The following is a 19,984-nucleotide window of genomic DNA, read 5'->3' on the forward strand; positions in this document are numbered from 1 at the left end:
AATCTTCAGGTTTGTGGTTTATCTTTTATTATTAATAGAGGTCAATATGTTAATATACTGAATGTAGCATTTAATATATTAATGTAGTTGAGCCATCACACTTCCCTTTATGGCGCATGCTTTTTCCCTACCCTGAGGTGTTAAAGACATTTTCAATTCAGAGATTTCAATGTTGCCTTTCATGAATCAATCCTTAATCTATCTTAAATTTTTTCTGTGTGATTAGAAAACAGTGATTTGTTTGTAGCCAGTGGTCCAGCCCTCTACTGAACAGCCGACCCTTGCCCCCATGTAGTCTGCAGGTCAGAGAGCAAATTTCTTACAAGCGTGGGTGTGTTTCTGAGCACACGCATTTCCATCAGTCTGTGCCTACCCCTACTCCAGTGCCATAGAGCTTTAAAATTAGAATTTATATCTGGTAGGATAACACCCCCCCAGTTCTTTTTCTTCAAGAATATCTTGGCTGTACTGGATTATTCTTGGCACCTTGTATTCACTTGTGCAGTGAACACACACACACACACACAGCCTTTGAAGTATGCCTGTCTCAGAGGTCATCTTTTATAAGCATCCTCGTTAAACAGATTTAGGCGGTGAAAGTATAAATTCACATGTAAGGTGGGTAAGCTAGACAAATTTAGGAAGATTCATTCAGTCATCGGAAAGATATTTAACAAGTGCCAAAAGGTGCTAGGGTAGCTTAGGCAGTGAGAGTTCGGATTGTCAATTGGTAGACAAGAGTCATGGTCCCCTTCCTTCGGAAGGGTCCACTCCAGGAGGGGAGGCGTCAGTATTAACAAATAAAGTGTAATTGCCTATCTCACAGATGCTCTGAAGGAAATAATATGAGGAAACAAAGTAGAGGGTTTGAACTGTTACCAGATTAGGCAATTACTCGAGAAGCTCAGCTTTGAGTTGAAATCTGAAGGACAATTGAGAGCTACCTCAGTGTGTCTCAAAGTCATTTTAGCATCTCCATTCCCAACTGGCCACACCACTTGTTCCTGAACAATTTCCTTTGCTGATGACTGTCGGGGCTGGGAAGAATGTGTTTCTACTGCTTTAGCTACCCTCTGGCTGCCCTGCCAGAATCCCACAGAGGCAGCAGGTCAGTGGAGACAAAGAACAGGACCAAGACAGTGTTTCAACATCAGAGAAGTAGAAAGTATTGTTTGTGATGTATTGGCCCCGTCTCCCTTTTCAGGTGTGAAAAGCTCTCCTCCTGATTTAACCTGACCTCTTCCTTTGGAGTAGTCTGACCTCTTGATCAAGCATTGAAAGTGGGGTGTGGAGGATGGAAAGCTGGTCAAAGAACAACATGCGGACAGAACTCCCAGTCTGCCTCCCCTAGCCAGGCGTTTGAGACCGAGGAGCTAAATGCAGCTCCATGAACAAGAAAATACTTTAGAGGAGCACTTCCCTAAATCTTTGCATTGTTTTTATGTCCTCTTAAGGACTACTCTCCCTTACCATCTTATCCTGACTGTGTACTTACGAGGTTTCGGATGGATACACAATGTTACTGACCTTGTCTCCGCTGGAATCATGTCCGACAATGGTCCTAATGAGGAGGGAGAAGAACCCAGGCTTGGTGGGGTGATCTGTGTGGACTCAGAAAGAATGAGCTCCAGGAGGGGGAGCTCCCAATCCTGCTTCAGCTGGCACCATCAGCTCTGTGAACTCAGACTTCAAATGAGCCTCTCAGACTCCTTGAGTAATCATTGATGTAGGATGAAAAAGTGAATGACGCCTCCTTTTTGCTGACAGCCGTGGATAGCCAAAGGATGAAATGATGGAGCTGTCTCTCATCTATTCACTCATTTTGTTCTCTCTGTTGTTGTTCATTATTCACATATACTGGAAGGCTCATTAGTGTTAACTGCTGTTTTACCATGGAGATTTCAAATCAAACAAGGTCTGCACTCACAGCAGAATAGTCTCAAGTTTTCTGATAGGTTCTGCACTGGATTTGGTGGGAACAAAGACAAGATCTCAGAATCAGGATGGGGCATCAGAGATGGCTTCTCTTGAATGTCACGGTAAATCAGAATTGGCCCAATGAAGAAAGGAGTGGAAGGGGGCCATCCACAAGCCAGCATGATCTGATTCTGTGAACCCAGCACTCCAGGAATTGTGCAAAATGCTGTGCAGCTGCCTTGCAGGGCACTTGTAGGAGAGTCATGGGAGATGAGCAGGGCAGAGAGGCAGAGGCCTGATCATAAATAGTCGTAGTAGCCAATCAGAAGAGGCTGAAGTTTATCCTGAAAAGCTATGGGGTATTCCTTTGTATTTGAGAAATAGTAAGGAGATAAAGTTTGTGACTTGTTGACTGTTTGCATGAGGATATGGAAGTTAGTGAGTTGGGAGGATGCAGGAGCTGAGGAGAATCCCAGATAATGCCCAGGTTTCTGTCTTGGGCAAATGGGTGGTTGGTGGTACCTGTAATTTTAGTCATAGAACACATGAGTTTTATTTTTCATTTGCAATGGCCGGTTCTCTCCGTGTAGTTGTCTTAAAGCAAAAGCGTATGTTGTTGTTGTCATTGTCGGGTACTGTAGGAGAGGCCAGCTGTCATGGAAATTATAGTGGAAGCTTGGATGTGAATGTATAAGGCTCCGACTTACACATACACACATAGGATATGCTTAATTGGAAATTTACCAGATAGTCTGAGTGTCAAGAGAAAGTGTAACAGCAGCTTTGCAGGGCTCAAATCCAATCATAGTTGTGTGATGTGGACAGCTTATTTTATTTCATTGTGTCTCAGTTCTTCCATCTGTAAACTGGGGAGACAATAGAAGTTACAGATGTAGAATTTGTTAATAAGACACATTGTAAGAACTTTTTGTAATGCAGGCCAGCCATGAATCCTTTTGTTCTTAAAAAGTCAAATAACAATTTAGAATTTTCAACCCCAGAAATGCTGAGTTTGAGATGCATGTGGAATATCTCCATGGAGAGGTCCAGGAAGTAGCCAGGAGCTTTCAGAGAGAGAGAGACCACTGCAGACTTCAGAACAGGAAGTGGACACATCTGAATGTGTCATCCACTGATGAAGCCTTTGGTTTGAGTGTCGCTACCCAGGACCAGGTCAGAGAGTTGGGGCCTGGGGACCAGAGGAGCTCTAGGAGGAGGAATCAGATGGCAAGAAGATAGGAACAGGGAGGAAAGGGTGCCACAAAAGCTGCAAGAGAAGCTAACTCCAAGAAGGAGAGCGTAACCAAGCATTAAATATGGCAAAGAAACCAGGTACATACATGTTCCTTTGGAATTGGTGGTCCAGAGTCAGCCTGAGGGCTTTGTCAGCGCTACTTCAGTCACATAGTGGAGAGGGAGCCGATAACAGGTTGAGGAAACAGGATTTACACAGTGATTTCAGGAAGTGGGAAAGCTCAGTAATTGGGCCTTTTGCTTTTCCATCCACCTTGCCTGCCTTCATCTGAGAAGCCAGAGTGTCGGTCTGACAGAGCTACCAAAGCTAGTGCGGTGCTCACTAAAAACCTGGCACATGCCTCGTTCCTTTGAGCCTGTCCGATGGCCCCTGAGTTCCAGGCCCCGACCGACCCACAATGAATAACTCGGAGTTAGCGGTGTTGCTCTCTGGGCTGGCATGCATCCATGAACACCAGTTTCTAAGCAAGATGATATTGTGTTCCAACCAGCATTTCAGAGTCAGGGTGATGTTCACGGTTTCAAAATGAACTTGAGAATCCAAACAGGAAATTAGCATCAAGTGTCTAACTGCCTGGACAAGAGAGAGTGACAGTGCTGGCTGAACAGAGCTCCAGCGGATCCCAAGCTGCTCATTTACATGTGAGGGTCTCGCTGTCCTTGAAAGAGAAGCACCAGCCTATTAGCTTCCAGATGACTCTCTTCAGTTCAAGAGCCAGGGATGTTTCAGGCATATCAGTTCCCATTGTATTTATTGCGTTCTTATTTTATTCTGTTTACCTAGTTGTACTAGTCTTACACCCCCAAATTAGCATTTTATTACAGCTTAGTTTTCAATGCAAGTTAAACCTAAAATGGAGACTTCTACATAGAAATGAAAAGTCAATTTGGATTTAGTGCATTTCAGGCACTGCCAGTTTTCACTGTGGAATGCTATAGAATGTTCCATTTAACATTTGTGAATCTGGCAGGTGCTACCAATGAGTTACTTCCAGTATATTTGAACTTCCCCACAGAGGAGGCAGTAATGCCTCTGCCATTGTGTATACATTAGCACCTGGGAGTCTTGATTCCCCAGGGTTTGCTCTGGGACAGAATCATCATTGACTGTTGTTTTTCCAAATGAAACTCGGTGTTTTTTCTGGTAATAAAAAAGGAGAGGCAATCATAATTTTTTGAAAGGGGAAGATGGTAGAAAATGTAAGTGACCCATAATCATTCCGCTCCTGGAGATACATAATCCCTTTCCACAGTGTGTATGTGTGTGAACACACTCAGATGCACTCGCATGTGTGTTTTCATGTCTCTGTTCATTTAGGTCAATCCTGTTGATTCTGTCTATCCTATCTATCTGGCGTTTTTCTCCACGGTGCACAGTGTCTTCACAGTACATTGTAGGTAACTTTGCCCATCATTATCTCATCAATTTCCAACAGCCATCAAATGGACACAGGACAGCTTCCTTGACCCTTATTTAATGGCTATTTAGACTAATTTCTCAGTTTTCACGAGTAAATGCACAGCTACAAATATTGTATGTACATTTTGAGGCCATTAATTTCATTGTTTCTCTAGGACAAATTTTTAGAAATTAGAGTTGGTGTGCCACCAAACACGAAGTTTCTTCTTGACATCTTTCCCATCTGTCTTCCTTAGAGGTTCTGCAGAGCTAGACACCCATTAGCAGCTTAAGAGTCTCCCGGTTTCCCCGCACACTCACCAACACTAAAGATTGTATGACATTTAAAAAGTCTTTGCCAACCTGGCGAAGAAAGAGCATTTGTCCCCTCCCTTTTTTAAACTGTGAGAATAGAGTATTTTTAAATCACTATTGTTCATTGCTAGGGAATACACGTATTTGCACATATATATGTATACATATGTGCACATGAACACAATTTGCATTTCTTTGAATTGCCATTTTGTGTCCTTTGTCCAACCCTTTGCGACCCCATGAACTGTAGCCCGCCAGGCTCCCCTTTCCATGGAATTCTCCAGGCAAGAATACTGGAGTGGATAGGCATTCCCTTCTATTCAAGTGTTCATCATCTTTGATCTTTTACAGAATTGTTAAGAATATTAATCCCTTAGTCACAAATGCTGCATGTTTTCTCCAGTTTTTCATTATAATTGAGAATTTTAAATGGCTCTAAAAAGAGAGGGCGAGGACAAGACAAAATTAACAAATTGGAGACACACAGACCATATCCAGAGTTTTGGTTTGTTTTTCATCCCAGACAAACTTGAATGTTTAGCATGTTATAGAACTTGAATTATTGATACTTAAAATGGGAAGATACCCAGTGATTCTAAAAACGTCAGAGCCTGCTTTCTCTCAAGGCCACAGTGGCTCAGTAGGTGCTGCCACTTGAGGGGGAGGACAAGCCCTCCAAGTCTCCTTCCCATCTCTTCATTTTGGGGTCCTGGTACCTGTCTCCCTACTTATATGTTACCCACCCCCAACCCAGCCTTTGAGGAATATGGAGGTGGTGACTTGATTATACCCTAGTGCAGGGGTGTATTGTAGAGGATGGAAATTAAAAGAATATTTAATCTAAAACTTCACATAGAGCATCTTCTTTCCCCCCACAACCCTAGAGATTAAAGTAATTTGTCATAGGTCAGTTCTAGGCAAGAATCATAAAATACCATCATGTGTAGAGCTGAGTATAGTTTCATTTGTCTAATGTTAGACATCCCAGACACTAGTTTTTAAATAGTAATTTTAAATTTTAATGTAATTTTGTGGGTGGCTTAGGAAGGAATTTTGCTGGGGGGATAAATTAATAAGTCTCTGTATGTTCTTAAGATACTCCTGTGTTCATGAGGATTATATTCCCAGGACATGTTGGCCCTACATTTATTTTACTGTCATACATCAAAATACTTTAGTTAGCATTAGAGCAAAGTGAGAATCTGGTCTTGTTCTGTCCGCTAGGGCACAGGTGGCTCTTGAGCATTTGAAATGTGGCTATTCCCAATTGAGCTGTCCTGTAAGTGTAAAATAACAGACGGAATGCTGAAAAGGTAAGAAAAAAGAATGTTAATAAATGAGGGAGTTGAGTCTGGAGATGAATTCTTTTGATTCCCATTAACTTTCCTATTTGAGGAAAATACAAAACAAATGCTAAGTAAGTTTTAGTCATATATATTTCAAAACTGTTTTTCTAAACGATAAAAAAGAGTTTTGTTACAGTTTTTTTAAGTACAACTTTTATTTTGTTTGATTTGATTAGAGAAATTTTTCTCATCCCCACTTGTGAACCTAAGATTGACAATATTGAATGTAACCTTACTATAGTCCACTTGTTATTTAAAAGAAGCTTTAAGATTTTGTGGAATGCTTTCAAATCAAGTTCTTACAAGATTTGAAGTCGGCAGAGTGAACCAAAAGACCTGCCTCTCCTTTTAGGGCCAAATACTAACTACTCTTAGAAATCTTTGTCAAAGCTTCAGAGATTCAGGAACACTCATTTTTTTTTAAAGAACTAAGAGTCCTCCTGGGATATTTCAGGAATAGTTATTCAACAAAAGAGAGCAGGAAAATGAGCCTGAAATTTTTCCACTTAAATCAGCAGGTGAAACTGATGGTGAGGACAGGCCAGTAATGCTTTGTTCCCTGAGATATAATACCATTCTGTTTGTGTTTTCCCTCCCAAGCTCTTGCCTTTCAGCCTTGCCTTGTGGGTTAGTCCCTGTTACTTCATTCATGGATTCATTAATGTATATTGGGAACATACTACATTCAAGGGACTGTAATAGTTGTGAGAAAAGTAAATGCATAGGAACAAGTGTGCAAATAACATACATGGTTAAAAAAAAAAAAAGTGTTTTAAGAGAAGCCTTGAGAAAGGGCTGTGAAAGTTGACAGGAGAAACTGTTTCTGACTGGCAGGTCAGGGAAGACCTCCCCACGAAGGCAGCAGGACACTTCCTATGTGCTGAGTGTGGGGACGATTGGCACACGTATTGGGCAGAGAGGAAAGAGCACGTAGGAAAACCATGGGCCAGACATCAGGAGAAGCAGATCCTACATTGTGGCTGGGGGTTGAGTTCCCAGCAGGGGCTGGACAGATTGTCAAAGGCAAATAACAAGGGTACTCCACGTGAGTATCTTAGTTTAGACTTTGTTCTGTTCGTTGTTTGCAAAGAAGAAGAGCATTTTTAGCACCATCCTTTATCAGTGGTATGCAGGATTAGATTGAATGAATATTTGACTGAATGAAATACTCTGTAAAGAAATCATTATATTGGTTCAGGCAATTATTAATGGAAAAACAGAACTGGACATCTGTCTTTAAGAGTAGAATATAAAAAACCTCGAATAGCCAAAGCAATCTTGAGAAAGAAGAATGGAACTGGAGGAATCAACCTGCCTGACTTCAGGCTCTACTACAAAGCCACAGTCATCAAGACAGTATGGTACTGGCACAAAGACAGAAATACAGATCAATGGAACAAAATAGAAAGCCCAGAGATAAATCCACGCACCCATGGACACCTTATCTTTGGCAAAGGAGGCAAGAATATACAATGGATTAAAGACAATCTCTTTAACAAGTGGTGCTGGGAAAACTGGTCAACCACTTGTAAAAGAATGAAACTAGAACACTTTCTAACACCATACACAAAAATAAACTCAAAATGGATTAAAGATCTAAACGTAAGACTAGAAACTATAAAACTCCTAGAGGAGAACATAGGCAAAACACTCTCTGACATACATCACAGCAGGATCCTCTATGACCCACCTCCCAGAATATTGGAAATAAAAGCAAAAATAAACAAATGGGACCTAATTAACCTTAAAAGCTTCTGCACATCAAAGGAAACTATAAGCAAGGTGAAAAGACAGCCTTCAGAATGGGAGAAAATAATAGCAAATGAAGCAACTGACAAACAACTAATCTCAATATACAAGCAACTCCTGCAGCTCAATTCCAGAAAAATAAACGACCCAATCAAAAAATGGGCCAAAGAACTAAATAGACATTTCTCCAAAGAAGACATACAGATGGCTAACAAACACATGAAAAGATGCTCAACATCACTCATTATCAGAGAAATGCAAATCAAAATCACAATGAGGTACCATTTCACACCAGTCAGGATGGCTGCTATCCAAAAGTCTACAAGCAATAAATGCTGGAGAGGGTATGGAGAAAAAGGAACCCTCTTACACTGTTGGTGGGAATGCAAACTAGTACAGCCACTATGGAGAACAGTGTGGAGATTCCTTAAAAAACTGGAAATAGAACTGCCTTATGACCCAGCAATCCCACTGCTGGGCATACACACTGAGGAAACCAGAATTGAAAGAGACACGTGTACCCCAGTGTTCATTGCAGCACTGTTTATAATAGCCAGGACATGGAAGCAACCTAGATGCCCATCAGCAGATGAATGGATAAGAAAGCTGTGGTACATATACACAATGGAGTATTACTCAGCCATTAAAAAGAATACATTTGAATCAGTTCTAATGAGGTGGATGAAACTGGAGCCTATTCTACAGAGTGAAGTAAGCCAGAAAGAAAAACACCAATACAATGTATTAATGCATATATATGGAATTTAGAAAGATGGTAACAATAACCCTGTATGCGAGACAGCAAAAGAGACACAGATGTATAGAACAGTCTTTTGGATTCTGTGGGAGAGGGAGAGGGTGGGATGATTTGGGAGAATGACATTGAAACATGTATAATATCATATATGAAACGAATCACCAGTCCAGGTTTGATGCATGATACTGGTTGCTTCAGGCTGGTGCACTGGGACGACCCAGAGGGATGGTACGGGGAGGGAAGAGGGTTCAGGATGGGGAACACGTGTATGTCTGTGGTGGATTCATGTTGATGTGTGGCAAAACCAATACAATATTGTAAAGTAATTAGCCTCCAATTAAAATAAATACATTTATATTAAAAAAAAAGAGTAGAATTGAATTGAGTTTGGAAGTAAAACCAGGAATAAGGTATATGTGAAAATCCATAGTAATATTATTAGCTCACATTTACTGAGGGCCTACTCTATGCTGAGCTTTATTGAAGGACTTTACCATGTATTATTTCAGTTAGTTCTTGCAGTCACTTGGATGTAGATGATGACACTGAGGCCTAAAGAGATTGTCCCTCACCCAGTCATACCGTCGATGCCTGGCAAAGCCAGAGCGGATCTTCAGTCACTTTGACTCCACACTGCATATTGCTTTGCTCTGAAGGATTCACAATGGGAATCTTTGAAATATAGACTCCCACCAGTGGCTTGCATTGACCAAAAAACTTGTTCGAGTTTTTCTGTAAGATGTCATAGGAAAACCTGAATGAACTTTTGGCCGAGTCAGTAATTGAAGCACACCTCATTTTAGAAAAATGTATTTTGGACAGAATGTCTTTGAGGCTGCAGCTACAATATGTAGCTAAGTGCACAAGTAAAACTTTTATAGATTTTATAGAATAATTACATTTAAAAATGAGGTAGAATTGATGTTGCTCTCATTTGACAGGATATTCCAAAATTGCCACACGTAGTAATTCTTTAGGGAGAGTGACTGGAATGTGCATAAAGGCTCTAAACAGAAAGATTACTGTTAGCTTTGAAGAAAACCCTCATGCGAGCCTCATGAGAAAAGTGGCCTTCACACAGCATTAATGTATTCAGGCAAACCAAAAGATGCAAATTATTTGTAGAAGAGGTATTTTGCGCCATTTGACTGAAAAGGAAAAGACACTAGATTTCCTTTTTCCTTCTCTGTTCAGCAGTCACACAAATATCTGTGAGAGGAGGAAACAGCAGTAGGTCAGGAAGCGGATTCCATAGATGTAGTTCTCAAGCAAAGGTCTCAGGAACACACAAAAATTATTGAAGTAGTCCAAAGAGTGTTTTATGTGAATTTTATTGATTAAAATTTGCCATTTACAAATCAAATAGTTTTCAAAATATTAAGTTAAAAATAATCACCTAGTGAAAGAAGCCTGTCTGAGAAGATACCATGTACTGTATGATTCTGCTGCTGCTGCTGCTACTAAGTCGCTTCAGTTGTGTCCGACTCTGTGGGACCCTATAGACGGCAGCCCACCAGGCTACCCCATCCCTGGGATTCTCCAGGCAAGAACACTGGAGTGGGTTGCCATTTTCTTCTCCAATGCATGAAAGGGAAAAGTGAAATAAAGTCGCTCAGTCATCTCTGACTCTTAGCGACCCCATGGACTGCAGCCCACCAGGCTCCTCTGTCCATGGGATTTTCCAGGCAAGAGTACTGGAGTGGGGTGCCATTGCCTTCTCCGACTGTATGATTCTAACTATATGCCATCCTGGAAAAGGCAAAATGATTAAGACAGTAAAAAGATCTGTGGTTGCCGCTGATCTCATTAGAAGAGTCTTTAAATATAGAGAAGCCACTGACTCGATGGACGTGAGTCTCAGTGAACTCCGGGAATTGGTCATGGACAAGGAGGCCTGGCGTGCTGCGATTAATGGGATCTCAAAGAGTTGGACACGACTGAGCGACTGATCTGATCTGATCTGATCAAGCTCAAGGGGCCCAAAATACAGTTTTCCAAAATTATCATTTTCACATGAAAACTTGAATTTTATCATTGGTATCAAGTTCTGTCAACTGTTTTTCTTGAAGTGACAGGCTCATCTCATTTTCAAGCAAACACATGCCAGAAATCCAATGCCAGAGTGGTTTCCGCTCACAGTTCATGCATTCATATGAATTCAGTTTCCTTCTCGACATCCACTGCACGTTTGTATGCAGAGGTAATGTATTATGTGTACTTCCCATTTCATCACACAGAATATTAAAAAGATGTACTCTCGGGTGGAGATGTAAGAAAAAATGATATTTTTTTCCCGTTTCACCGAGGACAACCTTGAGAGAAACTGACTGGCTTGCTTTTTATTTCACTGTGAGTGCTTGGTGGTAAAGAATGCAGTGACTTTGGGTACAGTTTGGTGTCACTGCCTTGACCTGTGTTAAGATGTCGGCAGGTTTACTCACCATTGTTTCTGCATCATCAGTGGAAGTGTTCACACCGTGAAAGGGGCAAATAGTGTCTTAGGATGATTATGAAATAGCTTTGACTTTATAACCCTCTGAAAGAATCATGGTAACCCCCAAGGTCTACAGACCACACTTTGAGAACTGGTGGGTCTAAATTATAGTGAAAATACAAGCATTGTAAGAATTGGCTATTTCTTGGTCTAACCAAATAGATTATTTATCATACTTGTGTTTTTTGGCTCTATGGTTTTATAGTCTTACAATGAAAATTCTGTTTTAAAATTTAAAAATGCAAATTGAGAGCCAAGGAAGACTAAAATGAAACTTTAGAAATAACCCAATCATAAACTATCATATTTAAAACTGTTTCACACTTGAGTACATGCACCTCATTTTTATTGAAATAGTTGCGTGTACCTTACAGAAATAATTTACTCATGTTTTAAAAATCTCAGCTATATTACTGCCCTATGGTATAATAATTGAATCATCATTATCCTGAAAGGTTTTATATTTTCTTGCCTTATTTTGTGTTATATAAAAGCCACAGTTTTGCATTTTTATTAAGACTCCCCTCTGGATAAGTGCTTTACCGCCCATCATTTAGGATGATCTTTTTAAAGTGCATATTTGCTATGTACATTTCTTGAGTAGAACATGCTCAAGATTGAGGCCATGTGAACCCCCATCTCTGGAAACCCTTAAGTTTGTGCTTTTCAGATAATTTTGTAGCACCATGCTTGACTGATTGCCCACACCCATCAGGCACACTGAGAAAGATAAATTTAAGAATTCTCTGGACCCTACATGAAGACTTAAGGTAAAGCAGGCAACCAGTGTGTGTGTTTGAAAAATTGAGATGCAGAATTAGGCCTGTAATCAGATGAAAAGGCTGCACTGATCTGTTCTCTTATTGCCTGATAGAGGGGGACACAGGCTAGGGAATGTGACTTAGACATGTTCACCGACATTGTATAGTCCAGGGGTGGGAAACTGAAGCAAGGAAATAGCAGTTTGGTTTTTTGTTTTTACTTGGCCAAAATTCAAATACATAAAGTATAGCTCATACTTAACTGTTAGAACCACATCCAAACTCAAGGTGAATGTTATGACACTGTCAAAAAGTGAAAGCGGGTTGAATTAATGCTGTAATTAATGTGTGTCAGTTTGCATTGACAGCCAGAATTCTGTGTCTGTGAGGTAGTCGAAACTTAAGAAAGCTTTTAAAACTTGTACAGGTTTTCATGAAGAACCATGCCTAGTTTCAGATTGATTGGGCTATGTAATAAATTATTTAGACCCAAAATGTAGTTTGTTTAAAATGGCTAAATAATAAAGTGTTTTTTTTCCCCCCTGCTAAAAAGACAGAAAAATTTTAAATGTCAGATGCTTGTGTATTAATGGCGTTGGTGATCCCCACCTTTCCTCCTTCCCAGTTCAAAAGCTGGATGTTCAGTACTTGGGAATATATTTCTCTTGTGTTTAAATGCAAAACACAATAAAAAAGGATAAACGAGGGCTTCCCTGATTGGCTCAGTGGTAAAGAAGTCACCTGCCAGTGCAAGAGACACAGATTTGATCCCTGATCTGGGAAGATCCCACATGCCGTGGAGCAGCTAAGCCCCTGTGCACCACAGCCATTGAACCTGTGCTCTAGAGCCCAGGAGCCACAAGTGCCCAAGAGCCCCCACTCCACAATAAGAGGGGCCACTGCAATGAGAAGCCCCAGCAAAAAGGAATAAATAAAATTATTAAAAAGATAGGTGAATGTGTAAATGAATCACTTCCTGTTCATCCAGATCAGTAAGGAACTGGGATGTTCTGATACATTGAATATCTAATTAACTCAGTTACTCAATTTATAGTTTTTTAAAGAATGAGAAAATATAGTGAACATTAAAATTACAGTAAAAATAATTTTCTTTGATTCTGAAAGTTGTTGGGAATCCTAAGAGTACATTAAGGCTGTCATTTGTAATACTTATTAACCAGAAAAAAATGGATTTATTTTACTTTCTAATGGTTTGATTGTGAATAAATGAAAGTAAATGATATTTGGATTTACATGGGTAACTAATTTTATCTACATATATTTCAAGAAATGTTGAAGCTCTTTGAAACCAAGATCTCTTTGATGCAGTTTCTCCATAGTCCTAGATTCTTATTTGTCTGCTAATGACTGAAGCAGACTTAATTTTAGCTTTCTTTTACAAATTAAAAATTTAATCTTTGGTGAAAACAGATTCAGTGAAATAAAGTGTCCTGGAAATGTGTGAAGGAAGTGGAGAATACAATACTACTTCTCATTCTTTATGAAGATTTCCAAGTAGTGTCAAGTCGGGGGTTCATTTTCTGTAACATAAGCTAGGCAGAGTAGAAGTTGTGTTCAACAAATGATACATGTTCACTAAGCAAAACTGAGTTACAAGCTCTCAAAAAAAAAAAAAATAGGAATAGACAAACAGCACAACTAAAGGTCACATTAGGCTCTAAGAAGTTTGATTGGTAGTTTTAGCTGACCCCTTTACCGCCCCCCACATTTCTGTTCATGATTACTAACCTAAAAAAAAGAAGACTGTTTTCTCCATTTTTTTTTTTCCCTGCCTAGAATCGAGCAGAAGTCCTATTGAGTAATGAAATAGCCTAGAGCAGACAGCAAGGTGGGAAACAGTGAATTCGATTAGGCAATCTGTCCTGAATAATCAAGAGGCTATACTAATATCTGTGATAAATCTAATTGGTGGGGAATTTTTTCATTAAACAAGGCAGTTTTATCTAATCAAAAGAATGTACAATCGAATTGACTTTGGACCAATGCCTCTTGGAAAGGACATTAATTACTTCTCTCCACTGCCCTCTCTAATCACCTACCATTTGCGAAAAATTTCAACCAAGCTGAAATAGAAAGTGAAACAATTGCCTTCTTAAAACTCCTTTCTCTTGTAGAGACAACGCACCATCCTTACATTTTGTCTGCCTCCCTGTCCACTTTTATTTTAGTCCACTCTCCTACCTGCCTGCCTTTGATAGTTGGCTTCCTCAAGACATACTCACGTGAGACTAGTTCCGGCTGTTGGTCTCGTGTGTCCATTGGTGCCAACTTGCAGATCTACATCCCTAATCCTATGACCTCGCCCAGGCTCTAGGCCTCTCATCCTCCTATTTTTGAGATCCCAGATTCCACACCTGTTGGTCTCCTCTGGTGTCTGCAGTCAGATCCAAGCTCCTCCTCCTCTGGGTTTGTCATGCCTTATGTCAACTGGGCCACCCCTGGTTCCCTGACTCATACTGAAGTCATTGCAGTAGATGGACAGTTGACTGTTTTTTATTTTTTGTCTGAGTGCTGTTTCTGAATTCATTATTTTTATGTTTTATTGTGTTGGCCACAAATTTCCTTTCTGGAAAAACCCGAACTAACTTTGCCACCAACCCAGTAAATCAAGCTCATACTTCTCAGTCTGTTATTAAAAAAGTAGATCTCGTGTTTTTTTCTTGCCTTTGATTACTCACCATACCAATGCTTAGCCTCCATCACTTCCATTTCTCCATTGTCCTGTCTCCCCCACCCACCCCCCACCTCATTCATTCCTGTCCTCCACCCCATAATCTGTATACTCAACTGTTATGTTGGTGCAAAAGTAATATGTGGTTTCAGGCCCTGAATTTTAAATTGTTATAACTAGGCTGAAACACATCTTTATTAATCAAAATAGGAACCATTACAATCAACACATTTTTGCCAATGAGAAATAAGATTGTTTATTCCTATAGCATAAAAATCCGTGCCTTCGGATTCTACAAACCCTTGGAAATCATTTTCGGTATCCTAGTTGTGGAAGCATTTTCCCTGCAAAAAGTTGTCAAGATTCTTGAAAACATGGTAGTCAGTTGGCAAGAGGTCAGGTGAATATGGCAGATGAGGCAGAACTTGGTAGCCCAATTCGTTCAACTTTTGAAGCACTGGTTGTGCGATGTATGGTTGGGCATTGTCGTAGAGAAGAATTGGGCCTATTCTGTTGACCAGTGCTGGCTGCGGGCAATGCCCTTTTTGGTTCATCTCATCAATTTGCTGAGCATATTTCTCAGATGTAATGATGTTACTAGGATTCAAAAAGCTGTAGTGGATCAGCCTGGCAGCAGACCACTAAACAATGACCATGACCTTTTTGGGGGGTGCAAGTTTGGCGTTTGGGGAAGTGCTTTGCAGCTTCTTCTCTGTCCAGCCACTGAGGTGGTGGTCGCTAGTAGTGGTATACAATCCACTTTTCATCTCATCTCACAACTGGATCGAGACATGGTTCATTGCAGTTGCACAGAATTAAGACAACACTTCAAAATGACGATTTTGTTGATTTTTGGTCGGCTCATGAGGCACCAATTTATGGAGCTTTTTCACCTTTCCAATTTGCTTCAAACGCCAAACAACTATAGAATGGTCAACGTTGAGTTCTTGGGCAACTTCTCAAGTAGTTTCCAGCATGCTTGTCAATTCTCCAGATATTTTAAGGCCCTCAAGAGCGAATCAGAGTCTCATGCTTGTCTTCCGGTAAAGTGCTATTTACTATAGAACCAGGCAGATAGGAATTGTCTGTTACTTCATTTGGAATTTAATGAATCTTACATTTTTTCCCCAAGCCTCTGTCTTTAGAATATTTAAGCCTTCTCTTTCTCTTTTATTTTCCTTCTAGAAATTCATTTTATACACAACATTCAACTTTGTGAACCTGAAGAATTTTGACCATTCCAAGTCTTAATGCCACACCACTGCTCCAGCGAATTTATACTACGACTGGTTACAATGGCCAGAAGCCTGAAGAATTAAAATGCCAACACCAAACCTTACCTTAACAGCTCTGGTCTATACCATTCCCTTGCATTTTAATATATTGTTTTGTTTTATAACCACTTCTAAATATTATTTCTTTTCTTTCCTTTTTTTTTTTTTCAGTTAGAGAGTTTTGTTTTTTGTTTCTTGTTTACTTTGTGTACAACTACCTGCTTTTTGTGACTCATTTTGATCAAATGATAGTGAACAAAGCCAGCCACAGCTGGTACGGTGCTGTTCACTGGAACAGGTGCTGTTGTGCGGAAAGGAGACTCTGTGACTAATTTCAGTAGTGGCTTTCCTTCTTCCGGATGCTTCCCATTGGGTTCTTAGAAGTCAATATTTACAGAGTTTTCAGTTTGCGGTAAATACACTGTATGAGAAAACGTTAATGCAGATTTAAAAGTGTTTCTTACATTATGAAAATTTTCTAATGTTTTGAAAATTTCACTGGGGCTATTTTTTGATAATGAACCCTTTTGACTTTCCAGTCCTGTGACTTTTTACTTTGGAGCAGAAAGTCCAGGAATCTGCAGACTGGAGAACTACGATGAAGTTCACTGACCACGCACTGTGTTCAGAGACCCTGTCGCACCACAGTGCCGATCCTTCTCAGACACGGGCTCTTCGGCAGCATTCCAGAAACAGGAGGGGAGAGAGAGTGGTTTCTTCCCTCCTACTAAAATATTCAGGCAGCTTAAAAACCTTAGTGCTTTCTTTCTTAACATGTCCAAATTTCCATACTTTCCATTATTTGAACACTTGTGTAGAACACTTGGCTTTGTATTAAACCCCCTTGTCTCCATGTAAAAACTGACCTTTTGTTTATCAAGCAGGTGTTATCTCTTTCAGATAGCGTGATGATTCACAGGTGTGAGGATGCTGGGATGGAGGAGTAGGGCCATGGTGGGGGTTTTTTTTGACAGTTGTAAGAAAGTTATACCAGTAAAGCTGATGCCAGAGACCTGATAGGGACATATTAACTGTATTGAACATTCTTTCCTTTGCTTTGCCCCCATGTATAGTTATGATGCCAGATTAGATTCCTAGCAGCTTCAAGTTGTATTAAATGATATTTTGCTTTCTGTAATACTGTTATAAAATAAAGTTTGTTTATTCTCTAAACTTATCACTTCTCTTTTTATGAAGGTTTTAAAAAATAAGCTCGAGTCCTCCTGTCAGTCAGAGATTCTAGTATTTTGTGGGATGTAGCATTTTTTAAATCTGTTATTCAGATATTTTATAATTTCATGCTGCTGCCAGCTTCACCAATTTCACATGGCTAAAACAATGTCAAATGTTTGTAAATCTGCTCTTTAGAATGCCCGTTCCTTCTGCCTGGTTACATAATCCACCCCCAGCTTGTACAAGTTCTCCAAGGCATATTTTTGCTTGTTTTCTTTGTGTATTTATTGTTTTGTTTCAGGAAATATTTTAGCTGCACCATCTAAAATCTGGTCCTCTGCTTCAGTTTGGCTTAACAGTCCACTGACCCTTAATGCATCAGGCAGAGCAGGCTCCGCCGAGGGCTGCACCCGTGTCTGAGCAGGATGGTTCACTGTGAAGCTTTTGCCCAGACTCATTTTCTTTCAAATGTTAAAAGCATTATACAGCAAATGACCAACAGGGTATGGTATATTTCATTTAAAATACTCTGAAGAATGTCTGTCCCTAGTTATTTAAATATAATTTGCGTGGCTGTCTTCTTTGGGATCAGTTCCCACGGAATTCTCTCTCACCTTGTGAAAGATCTTTCTTGCTTTCTCTAGAATTTTTACATAAACAACTCCTCCTCTCTGGGGAAACCTGTCTCAGCAAGCCAAGCCATAGAGATATAATGGAACCAAATATGACTCTGTAAATATAATTTGCATCAGAAAGTGTGTATATGTAGCATTTTTATTTAAAGCAGAGGTTGATCTTGCCAGAATTTTTTTGAGAACCACATCCTTCTAAATTTCTAATGATAGCTACAGTGATAGGAGACTAAGTATGTCTCTGGCAGCTCCAGAAATGCCATGTTCAGTCAGGGCTCAGTTTTAGCAGATGGCAAGGACAGAGTTTGGGGTCCCAGAGATATTCAGAATATCTGTGGGGGCTTGGTACCCAAGAAGCATCTGGGAATCATGTTGATCATGCCACCTGTGATGACGGCAGCAAGACCTTCTATTTTAGTATTTTGTGTTTCTTGCAAAATAATTCTCAGAATGTTAAAATTTCATTGTGTGAACTGAGCTTCCAAAACCCCAAGAAGTGGAATAAGAATGTAGGTCAACAGGGTTCACTGCTATGAGACATCCAGGTGCTAATTGTTTATCTTAAGTCAAAAAGCAATATAATTTGAGGGTGACAAGCAATAATTCCTTTTAGTTATATAGGGCTTTTATGACTCTATCACATAAACCTCCCAGTGATGTTGTGTGGAACACAGGAAACAGAATAATGCATATTCCACAGGCCACAGCAGGATGGGAAATGATCTTGTTTAAAAAAAAGCAGAGAGCTGGTGAATTTGGGGCATTTCCCTGTTGAGAGTAGTTTCTGTTTCCCTTTGTGATGAGCACAGCATTTCTCACTGCATAAACGACAGTTCATGGAGTGATCATCACCAGGACCCCAGTCATAAGGCAAACTAGCGTAACTACTGCCCAGCGTGGACTTTTAACGTTTCCCCTTATAGATAAAATTGTATGATGTCTGTGAAATATCATATAATTATCTGAGAATTCAAAATAATATGAGGATAGGGAGGAATGAGTTGTGCTTTAGGTGAAACGAGATTGGCTGTGAATTGATAATTGCTAAAGCCAGGAGGTGGTAAGTAGGGGCTGGTTATTTCATTGTTAAAATATTCCATGATGAAAGACTAAGAAATCCCAAAAAGCCCCATAATTTAAAACAAAGTCCAGTCATGAGAACATTGCTCTTGCGAGTATGGTGCTCTGGTCAGTTTCCAGTAGAGTCTTACACACTTGCACAGGACATGAGCATGTCACTGCTGACACAGTGAGCATAGGCTTAACTATATTTGCAGAAGTCCACATAGGTTTGCATATGGATCCTCGCATGCACCTGTTCATGTATGTGCTGGAATCAGGCCACAGCAGGGAGTTGACCCCAAAAGAATACAGTTGGCTGGCAAATCTGAGGTGTCCAACTCCTGATCCTTGGCCAGGGCCCAAAACACTGACCCTCTCAATAGTCATGATGCCAAATTGGGTTTATAGTAGCTTTAAGTTGTATAAAAATGTTTTGCTTCAGAAACACAGGCTTTAGACTCCTACAGCTGGGCATTGCAGTGCCTTATGCTGAGTAACTGAACTATGTGACTTCAATGAAGGTACTTCTCTATGAAGTGAAGGTAGTAATACATCCCACACCAGGCATATTCTCATGGTTAGATGAAGTAAAAATGTGTAATGTGCCTAGTGGAGCTCCTGGCACAAAAATGCCCTCCAAAAAGTTTACTGCTATGAGTATTAACAGCACTGTTGATACACCAAAGGTAAGTATTAATCCACCAAAGGTAAGTAATGGGAGATACTGCCAGTCTGAGCTGTGTTCTTTTTTTTTTTTTTAAACTTTACATAATTGTATTAGTTTTGCCAAACATCAAAATGAATCCACCACAGGTATACATGTGTTCCCCATCCTGAATCCTCCTCTCCCCTCCCTCCCCATACCATCTGTGTTCTTGTGAGAACTTGCAGAATAGAATTCTGTACCATTATGAACTAAGTTACTTGGGAAGCCCGTATGGAAAGATTTTACTTCGGATTGTATAGACCCCACTTTCCTATGAGGCCTGCAATGTCAGGAACCCGATATGGTCTACTCATCCATCATAAGTAAGATGCCCAATGTAAGAGGCAACGGTTTTTTCCTAAGATTCTTGACTACAGGCTTCCTTACCACAGACTCCTTGATGGACTTCAAGGGTCTAGGCTTTCTCCCAATACATGCAAATTTACAGGTATA

General features: G+C 40.1%; 1 protein-coding gene across 23 annotated transcripts in view; it reads left to right on the top strand.

The window, feature by feature from the left end:
- Positions 1–19,984, top strand: part of EPB41L2 (erythrocyte membrane protein band 4.1 like 2) — a 215,064-nt gene that overhangs the window by 191,396 nt on the left and 3,684 nt on the right. For 22 of the 23 annotated variants that reach the window (XM_044924231.2, XM_044924233.2, XM_044924230.2 and 19 more), the window contains one exon: positions 15,870–17,131. The exons of the other annotated variant lie outside the window; for it this stretch is intronic. The gene's annotated coding sequence lies outside the window, so the exon portion shown is untranslated. Of the gene's footprint in view, positions 1–15,869; positions 17,132–19,984 lie in introns of those variants that run through there. 23 annotated transcript variants of the gene reach the window in all.

Source organism: Bubalus bubalis, chromosome 10 (genome assembly GCF_019923935.1).
Source record: "Bubalus bubalis isolate 160015118507 breed Murrah chromosome 10, NDDB_SH_1, whole genome shotgun sequence".
Classification (NCBI taxonomy): domain Eukaryota; kingdom Metazoa; phylum Chordata; class Mammalia; order Artiodactyla; family Bovidae; genus Bubalus; species Bubalus bubalis.